The sequence below is a fragment of the Mus pahari genome, chromosome 19, assembly GCF_900095145.1.
Source record: "Mus pahari chromosome 19, PAHARI_EIJ_v1.1, whole genome shotgun sequence".
NCBI lineage: Eukaryota > Metazoa > Chordata > Mammalia > Rodentia > Muridae > Mus > Mus pahari.
Genome location: NC_034608.1, coordinates 78212456 through 78222037, shown reverse-complemented (window position 1 = coordinate 78222037; position 9582 = coordinate 78212456). Strand labels below are relative to the sequence as shown.

General features: G+C 35.1%; 1 protein-coding gene across 5 annotated transcripts in view; it reads right to left on the bottom strand.

The window, feature by feature from the left end:
- The window catches only part of Spock3 (SPARC (osteonectin), cwcv and kazal like domains proteoglycan 3), a 370262-nt gene that overhangs the window by 60300 nt on the left and 300380 nt on the right, over positions 1-9582 (bottom strand). The window lies entirely within an intron of this gene.

The following is a 9582-nucleotide window of genomic DNA, read 5'->3' as shown; positions in this document are numbered from 1 at the left end:
TCTGGATAGTCCATCCTTTCATCTTAGCTCTAAATTTTGTCTCTGTACCTATAACCTTTCATGAGAGTTATGTTCCTTATTCTAAGGAGGAATGTATTTGAGGACCATGGAATATTGTACTTTAAAGACCACTGTCCCCAAAGCTATTTTCCATATTTATAGAACCTGGATCTTATTCTAGAACTTTCTACCATTCATTAATATAGTAAAAAGTGACAGATCTAAGGTAAGTTGTTTAGGAATTTCTGAAGTAATAACATTACTTAACCTTGACCAATGACACAGAAATGATGTGTTAGGGAGTTTTAGTGACAGGAATATTTGATGAAAATTACATTAATTTTATGGAAGGAACAGGTATTTTTTTTAAGATTTATTTATTTTATGTATGTGAGTACACTGCCACTGTCTTCAGACACACTAGAAGAGGGCATCGGATCCCATTACGTCCATTACAGATGGTTGTGAGCCACCATGTGGTTGCTGGGAATTGAACTCAGGACGCCTGGAAGAGCATTCAGTGCTCTTAACCACTGAGCCATCTCTCCAGCCTCTGGAACAGGTATTTTTTATTGTTCTCATTGTTATTACATTTCATTCCTTCTGGAACTGAAGGGATTGATGGTTTTCTCTACATTTTCCTAAGATAGGAAAAAAGATGAAAGAAAACAAAGAAAGAATGAACAAAAGAAAAAAAAAGAAAGAAATTGATTGAAGCAGATGACCCCTGTTGTTTAATTAGGAAAGGCTGAAAAAAGCTGAGGAGAAGGACCATCCTGAAGGAGGATCAGCAGTCTCAATTCATCTTAACCCCTGAGATCTCTCAAACACTGGACCACCAAACAGACAGCATACACCAGATGATATGAAGCCCCCAACACACATACAGTAGAGGACTTCCAGGTCTGTGTTCAGTCAGAGATGATGCACCTATCCCTCAAGAGACTGGAGGCCCCAGGGAGTTTAGAGGTCAAGTGGGTTGGGGTATGGAGGCATCCACATGGATATAGGGTAGGGTGGGTAGGAGGTATGGAGCAGTCGGGGAGTGGATGGGGGGCAGGGAATGGAATACGGAGTGTAAAAAAATAAATTAAAATTAAATTAAATTAAAATAAAAAAAGAAAAGAAAGAAAGAAAGAAAGAAAAAGAAAGAAAGAAAGAAAGAAAGAAAAAGAAAGAAAGAAAGAAAGAAAGAAAGAAAGAAAGAAAGAAAGAAAGAAAGAAAGAAAAAGAAAGGCGTGTAGAAGAAGCCAGTGCCTCTGGTAAGGTACACTTAATTTAACAGAACTACATTTGCTATCCCTGAACAAAAGAGAAGATTATAAATCCCATTATTTTTACTAATTTGACTAAATTTTTATATCATTTTAAGGAAAAGTGCATTCATTTGTACATTTTATGAGAACAATATTATACATAGCCTTATAAAACAAATAATATTTACTTTATGAAGAAGACATCATAAAATTATTAATCTTTGTTGCCTTGTAAGAATAGAGTCATATTTAATTAGATAGACTATGGAATAACAGTTTCATTTTGTGATACTTATGTATTTCAGGTTTTCAGATACTATATCATACTTTGCAATCACAAGAAAACTGAGGATGTCAAAGACATAAAACAAGAAATAAATCATGAAAACTGTGAGACCAATCAAGTTAAGCCACACAGAATCAGAATTCCTTCATTGGATTATTGAGTCATATTAAGAACCTTGCCCTTACTTTCCTTATGGACCCCTATGCTCTCATAATAAATTTTAAAAGTGTTTTAAAAACTGCTCTCTCTCTCTCTCTCTCTCTCTCTCTCTCTCTCTCTCTCTCTCTCTCTCTCTCTCTCTCTGTATGTGTGAGTGTGTGTGATAGAGAGGGAGGCTATGAGAGAGAATATAATATGAGAGAGAATATGAGAATGCATGTATAAAGAGTATAAAAATCAGAAATTGGTTATCTCTTTCCATCAAAAGGGGTCTGAACCCAGGTGATGGGATTTCTCTCAATGTGCTTTTACGTTCTAAGTCAACAATCATACTTTCTGACAGAAAGTAAATGGATTAGAACTCTATTTTAGTTCAGTTGTTTGAAATACAAGATCTCCTTATTTCCCTGAAATTAGACAGAATCATAAAAATAAAATGGCAATTTGCAACAATTTATCTGAGGTGTATTTAGTATGTCAACAAAATACTTTAGAATCTTCCTAAAATATGTACATATATGAAAGTGATCTAAATTACATCATCAAACAATGGGGCAGGTATACTATCAACTGGTCATCTCTGATCACCACCTAAGCATCTAGAATCCAGAGTGAGTTACATCTAATTGAGTTGATGGACAAAGGAATCCAATGATAACCCATGCTGTTGCTCCAATCTGTCAGCAAGACTCCATTACTGAAGAAAACACGTACAAATCATTGAACATGAAAAAGTCGAGCTGGTACCTACATAGAGCCTTCAGTCCTCCATTCCCAATAATCTCGTACAAGGAGATAGTGTGCATGTTACCAAACAAGAAACATAAAGACCACCACAGCCATATATTCTCTGGTCTGCATTGATATATACAGCCTTCAAGGTATATAAAGGTAAGGCTGACACAAAGGCTATGGGAATAACCACCCAATAGCTACTTTGACTTAAAGCTCAGTCCATGATATAAAATTGATACCTGTCCTTGATTAGGTGACCAAGGACCAGAGAATAGATAGTCTGGGGACTAGTAAAACCAAATACTATTGCAAAAAATAATAATAAAATAAAGCAACAAAAAAATGACTCCTAATGAAGTTCTACTCTAATCATGGACCAATTCCCCCTTCAGACATCATCAGCCAGCGAAGCTTCCTTCTGCATCATTTGAAACACAGACAGTGACCCACAACCAGAGATTCACAGAGATCCACAATGCAGAGAGTAAGAGACCTTGGGACATTCAGCCCTAAATGGGATTTCTCTACTAAATCCCTTTCCTTAGGGTTCTGGGAATCCTGCTGGAGAGAGGCATAAAGAGTGTAAGAGCCACAGGTGATAGAGAATTCCATCAAAGCAAGGTCCTCTAAATCAACAAGCCTCACATGCATATAAAATCACAGAGACTGAAACAGCATGCACAGGGCCTGCACAGGTCTGCATCAAGTTTTCTGTGTCTAAATTATGGCTTCCACTCTAGTGGTTTTATGGGACTCCTGAGCTTGCCAACAAATGGGTCTTTGATTCATGTGCCTTCTCTTGGGCCCTTTCTTTTGTTTGTTTTGTCCAATTTCTATATGTTGGTTTTTATCTTATTATGTTTTATTATTATTCCTTAGCAGCCTGTTTGTTTTCTAATGAGAGATGGAAAGGGAGTAAATCCAAAATGGTGGAATATGGGAACAAATTGGAAGAAGAGGAAGAGAAACAGTAATCAGGATATATTAAGTGAGGAAAGCCATGCACTTTTAATAAAAGGGAAAGATAGTCGACAAATAGAATTTTATACCGTCAGCTGGCATCAATTTAAATGGAGAAAAGCTTGAAGCAAATCCCCCTTTTGATAATCTTATTGCTTAACAATACATTCTTATTGCAGCTAAAGCTATGTGTGGTGACTAAATGTCTACCCTTGCTCACCAATCCAATTTATCCAAAGAATGGAAAGAGGAAGTAGGTTAATATGAAGGGTGAAGCAGCTCCTCTCAGGGACAATGAAGGACAACATGTTTTTGCCTTTTAATTTATTTAGAATTTCATTTAATTGTGAAACACAAGAAAATGAAATTTTATAGCTGTTTTGTGACCTCTATATTTAATTAAACTTTATCTTCTCTCTTTTTTAATGTGGATTTTATAGTATTCATATGAGCAATTTTCTGAAGCAGATAGCCTGAAAATTAAAATGAACTTGTCTTTTGATAAGGAACTCGGAATGTCAAATACCATGCAGAAGTTAAGAAATTTGGAATCTTTCCCTAAAAAGTCAGTATTTGACAAATAATTAAATGACTTCCTGAAGCCACTTTCTGTTTTGAAAGGGATATAATAAGAGGTAATTAAGATACCTCTTGGGTTTACTCAAGAGAAATTTGGGCATACTACCTGGGAATATGACCCATGTAAGACAATTGTTGAAAGATTGGCAGTTTCTATAACTGTTTGCCAAATACCTAAATGAATTAAAGGGAGTATAATAGCATAGAGTGTGAACTCACAACATGCACCTAGTGATGTGTTCCTAGTCATGAGAATATGTCATTTAGTATTTGAAAATGCTTTTTATTTCAATTACTTCTCATAAAACAGAATTCTAGTAAGAAAAACTAAAAGTCTCAGAACAATAGAAAAATAAATAAAAAGAAAAAGCAATCGAAACTATAAAAGCTTAAATTAGAAAAGTAGGTCTATTGTATGCATTGCAGAGGGTATGATTCTGGGCTATGTTATCAGGTTTTATTAATAGTAATCATGGTAGAATATGCTGAAACCACGTTCTCCCAATGTAAAGGCTTGTTTTTTTAGCTTCCCCTTTGAGACCTGAGATATAAATAACATCTCTGATATAAATATTCTAACAGAAAAGAACCTTTGAAAGAAATTAAAATCCTCTGAGACTACACCACTGAAACATATTCTAAATACTCTGTTCTACCATAATTTTCTTTTCAGAAAAAGATATTTATGCATGTACATATGCAAAATTTAAAATTTTCAAACTTTACTGAATTTGTCATTGTTTAAAAGAAAAATGGCCTGCCATCCAAACACTAAACAAAATCAATGCCACCTAAACTTCCTAGATCAGGGGACACTGGGAACATTTACCTATATTTGAGATTTTGGCCAATGTGAACCTTTCAAGCATTACAGACTGTTGCCAAAGTATTTTGGTTTCCCTCAAGTGCTGGACAGCAAGAGTCTATTACTGAAGACTTCACACACCAGATTCATAGGACATGGAGGAAATTAACTGGTATTCAAATCAAATCTATATCCCTTCTTGATCAAGTTCACACTGCTAGGAGGTACTATGCATGCTACACCTGGAGAAAAGTGGTCATCAGTTTTAAGCATCTATGAACTTTGTAAGCTACAATAATAACCGACCTGGCAAATCTGGTATGCTCACTGGTACAATGTGCATATATTAGTGTATCAGTCAACACTTATTAGGGAACTTCTGGTCATTTATGCTAATTAGATCACTGACAGCTAGTCAACGTGCAGAGTAGAAAATGTTTTGGAGTTCTCAGTTCTACATCTGTATCCAATCATTTCCATCAAGTCAGGTATGTTTTTGAAGGAGCGGGCAGACAGGTTATAAGAACGGGAAGTGATAGATGATTCAAGAAAAGTGTTTTCTGGACAAAACTAGGTAGGAGTAAATGTGGAACTCATAGTAGTGGTGACATCATGCACAAAAGTGCACAAGCTTAAGGCAGGCAAAGTCCTAACATGCTGGAAGGGAAGTGTGTGTGTGGGGTCTCACTCCTACCTGAGGAGTTATTAACAATTTCTTCTTCTTTTTTTTTTTTTTTTTTTTTTTTTTTTTTTTTTGGTAGCCAAGAGATGGAAGGTGACTTTGCATCAATGGTTTGATAACTTCTATACCAATCATACAATAGGAAAACCTCCCGCCTAGAAGGGAGCAGCCAAGACAAAGTAGATGGTTTTTTTTCTTTCAGGAGAATAGGGAGTGGGAGAAAGGGGCAGAGGGTGGGGTGGAGGGAGGGCTAGAGTAGAGAAGGTTTTAGTTGGAGAAAGATAGCACAGGAGGATAAATATAATAAAAATACAATGTGTGAAATTCTAAAAGAATTAACAAAATGGTATTAAAAAGAAAATAAATAAAAAATAGAAATGCAGCAAATTCAAAGCCTAATTAATTTTTCATAATAATTTGAATTTAGACTGGTCTTAGCATATCTCAAGTTTTCCCAAAATTGTTTAACATGCTCAAAGTTGTTCCCTTATATGTTAGGAATACTGCAGAACAAAGATCCATTTAAGTTTTACAATTTAAGTGAAGCACATAGGATAATTAGTCATAATTTTTTATGTCATGACATGAATTGTTTTAGCAAAGATAATTTCATATGTAAATAATTAATTTCCATGTGACATTTTAAAATTTTCTATTAAATTTAATCCTAAAAGCACATGCCTTTCCAGATATACTCTAGCTTGAATTTATAGAATTTTGTTTGTATTCACAGAACAAAAATATTTATCTGTAATAGAGAAGAATTAGATAATGGTGTATAGCTTATCGTATTATGTAGGCAACAATTTCTCCCTGTTATTGCTTTACAGCAGGGATTCTCAGATAATATCATATTATTTATCTCCCAAGGCACAGACATTATTACCACAGGGCTTAATCATATTTCTTAGATAGAAAGCTTTCTCCTTGACATTGTAGTGGTGGGAAAGCAATTGTTTTGCATCATCCAAGCAGAGAGTAAGTTCTTATTTGAGTGGATTCTTTTTCATTTTAACTTTTCAAAAGAACAAATGGTTACAGAATAATGAAATATATTATAAACCCTAGCTCTTATTGCTGAACTTACAAATGATTTGTTTCAATGAAACAATTATTTCTTTGGACTACTGATTTTCATTTTGTCAAGATTTTCCTAACATACTAGACTCTCAACAAAAATGGATGATGCTTTAAATCAGCATGGATATTTATAATGTGTAATATTTCTTCTAAGAAATATTATGAAGCCTGAGTAATTACTAATTTTATCTGCAACTTTAAAGTATTATGAGAATATATATGCATGATAGTTCATCATAGATACAAGTATTCAGTTTCTTAAGCTCAGGAAATTATCAATCCAAAGGATCAGATAGTCTCTGAAGCTAATCAGGTTCAATAGATCCTTCTCTCCCTAAGCATACATAAGAAGATACCAATACAAAGAATAATAAGGGTTCTCAGACATGATGAGCTGTCTCAAGAAAAGAGAGATGAAATGAGCTACCAAAGAAGGATCCTCTGCAAACAAGTGGGCTGCCAGCCTATTGGTCGTTGAGCTCCACGTTTCAGGATTACATCATCCACGTTTCAGGGTTGCATCATCAGTACAGGGGTGGGCGTTAGCAGTGTAGCTGTCTTTGAGTCATTTCTCCCATGGTAGGTAACCCTAAAATCGCTCACTTCTCGCTAACTTTAGACTTTTGTAGTGTTTATGTTGGTTGTCATCAGTTAGTTATCTGGGTGGTATAAACACAGAGAGCTCTGGCTCTCTGTGTCTTTCTCTGTCTCTCCTCTGTCTCCGTTTCCCTCCTCTCCTTCTTCTCCCTCTCTCTGTCTCATGTATATGTATCTGACCATTTGTTTCTATTTTGTGGTTAGGATTTTAATTACAAATTAAATCCACTTAAATATATAAAAGCTTTGTTTGCAGCCATTTTTTTCTTCTTCATATACTAAGCCAAATGTGAGCAGTTCTTACAGGTTGCCTGTGCTTACGGCATCATGTTTGTCTGTGCAGTTCAGTTTATTCTATAGTGTAGCAATTATATTGCTCTGATGGCTGTGTGTATGTGCACGCGCATGCACACACACACACACACACACAAACACACAAAGAGAGAGAGGGAGAAAGAGATTATACATGTTTAGATAACAAGCTAGAAATATTCTTTCTGTGGGATGTATTTCGTCACCATGATGCTGTCTTGTGGTTTTCTACATCAGAAGAAAAGGCATAAACCCGTCTCTTCTCTTAGAGTACTGTTTTCAGTAGTTTTCATTGAAGGGCATTTTACAAAGTATTAGTTAGTACCTAGAACATAAGAAAAAACAACAAAGACATAAACAAAAAAATACAAAAAACAAAAACAGGAATATTTGAGTGGCTGCTTATTTCCTGATACCTATACACCTCAGAATTTCCTTGGTATTTTCTATTTTTGAGATTGCAATATAATTGTAATATATCTCCCCTCCCTTCCCTCCCTTCAATAAACCTCCCTCTGCTCTCCTTCAAATGCATGTCCCCTGTTTGTTTATTAACTATATATATCCAACTTTGTATTCTGTCTTTCTGTCTCTCTGTCTGTCTCTCTGTCTCTCAGTCTTTGCCTCTCTCTCTCTCTCTCTCTCTCTCTCTCTCTCTCTCTCTCTCTCACACACACACACACACACACACACACACACACACACACACACACACAAACATCCAGCTTTTAATATTTAAAGCTCATAGCTGCCAGCCTGCCGTGAAATGTGGACACTTACAGGTGTAATTAAAGAAGACAGACTTTGGAGATTAATTTTAGGAAATTAGCTAGGAAAATATTTCTTGTAAAATATAAAACATTCAGTTTATTTCTATTCTATATCTTTAATTATTGAAAATAATGAAGACAGTTTAAGGACTGTGAAACCAAACCTTCAGTCCCCATTTGTCTGCACAGAAACATCACTTTTCCTTTCTGTTAGACAATATCTTAGATAATTTGTTAGTTATCTGCCATGTGTTTTCAAATTTAAAGAGCTATATTTTTTAGGTTTTAGACACTGTTTATTCTATGTAGATTTTCTCTATTCACCACCAGGGAGGTTTCTTGATACAATATAAATATTTGTACAAGGAATTGTATTAGCATTTTTAAAATCTTTAGCAGCCTTCATTAGCTGTTAACTCCACCAATTTCTACACACAGAATATTTTCCATATTATCTTTAACACTGTCATTTGCTCCAAATTGTGTGCATGTAAAGAAACAGAAAAGAAAAACCAAACAATAAATAGTGTTATGACCTACCATAGCCCAAATCCATAACCTACCTGATTCCCAAAATACTTCTCATTTTTTTCCTTCAGATTTCCTCTTAGAATTTACTTCATCTTTTGAATATTTAAGTGGAATAATATTACAAAATATAATATCACTTTTTTTCTTTGCTAAAATGTTATCATTAGCAATGGTTGGTCCCTTTTTCTTTGGCTTTTGTCAGAACATTGTGGTGTGCTACGAGATTTTGATTGGACATTCCTTTCCTTTTACTTACAAAGAAAGTACCAACTATGATTAGCTTACATTGAGATGCAATTAGCTTACGATTCACTGTTACAAAAGTAACAGCTATGATTAGCTTACATTGAAACACCCACAGAGCATTGCTTCATTTCCAGAACACACTCAAACCTTATTATTTCTGTGGAATAGGATGCATTCCGACCTTCCGTGGCCTGAGATTCTGCTCTTCCTCTGGATTTACTTCATGAAGCCTTTTCCAACATAAAACCACTGCCTACAAATCCCTCTCTCCCTTAACCAACATTTCATATACAGGCTTCTTTGAGTCCTTTCTTTCTAATCATAAACTTTACATGATTGTACTTTGTAGACCTATTTCAGCAAGAATTGTCCAGAAATGGTTTATGGAAAACTCCTACCTGAATCTGAGCACTACTGTGTCTTGGGTATTTGTTAAAGTTTTCAGCCCCAAATTGATCTACTTGTTTGGGTCCACTGGCATTATTTATTAGATTTCCTAGTTTCTTTAAGTCCAACTATTTTATATAACAGAGAGAGAGAGAGAGAGAGAGAGAGAGAGAGAGAGAGAGAGAGAGAGAGAGAGA